Here is a 994-nt window from a genome sequence, read left to right on the forward strand (position 1 = left end):
GAATGGTTGTCTGTCCGTGTGTGTTGGCCCTGCGACAGACTAGCGACCTGTCCAGGGTGTACCCTGCCTTTTGCCCTATGACAGCTGGGATAGGCTCCAGCGCCCCCCGCGACCCTGAAAAGGATAAGCAGAAGCGAATGGATGGATGTTTTGTAATATGTCAGGGTTGTTCCAGATAGGTGTACCCAACGACTGTCTAATTTGACGCCGCATGTACTTTAATTCTTGCTTTTCTCACAAAACATGACAAAAGAATGTCATGTTTTGTGAGAAACAAATACAACTTTCTTTTTTCAGAGTTTTCCATCTTTCTTTTTCGCTTTCTTTGTTAAAATACATTTATATGTTTTGGTAGAATATAGTACTTTACATCACAGTAAAAACAAAGTACAAAAGGCAGCCAGAATGGAGCAATGCTTCAGGCTCCCGAGAGCTGGATTCACTCATGTATTTTGGTTCCCCTTTAGTTTAGCATTAATAATTGGTCTCTGTATGTTATACATAATATACTATACATACTATAGACTATATATATGCTGTTAACATGTAATATGTTTTTTGGTTTATCCCTTAATGGGGATTTTTTTTAAAATATTTCCTTTTCATTCACTGTGCAGAAAGAATAATACTAGAAAATACTTGACTGTAGGTTCTTATGCTCACTTTATTTTTTTATAGGCACTGTTAAAAAAATGCACCTTCCTGTACAACTTTTAGCCTCATGATGGTGATGTGCAGATCTTCTTTTTTGCTTTAACATAATGTAAAGTCTATGTATTTTTAAATTGTATTAAACGCTGGGCACTTATACAGTCACTAAATGTATCTTTGATTTGACTGAGAGATTCACTGCCGTCACTGTCTTTCTGTCCCGTACCCCACAAACTGCAAACTGTTGAGACTGCTTTCTACTCCGAGGGGATGACAGTGTTTGCTGACTTATATAGGCAGATATATATAAATATCTGCTGTGACACTCTGTTTACATAGATTC

Source organism: Haplochromis burtoni, unplaced genomic scaffold, assembly GCF_018398535.1.
Source record: "Haplochromis burtoni strain Fernald_Lab_line unplaced genomic scaffold, NCSU_Asbu1 Contig_298, whole genome shotgun sequence".
In the NCBI taxonomy this organism is placed as follows: Eukaryota; Metazoa; Chordata; class Actinopteri; order Cichliformes; family Cichlidae; genus Haplochromis; species Haplochromis burtoni.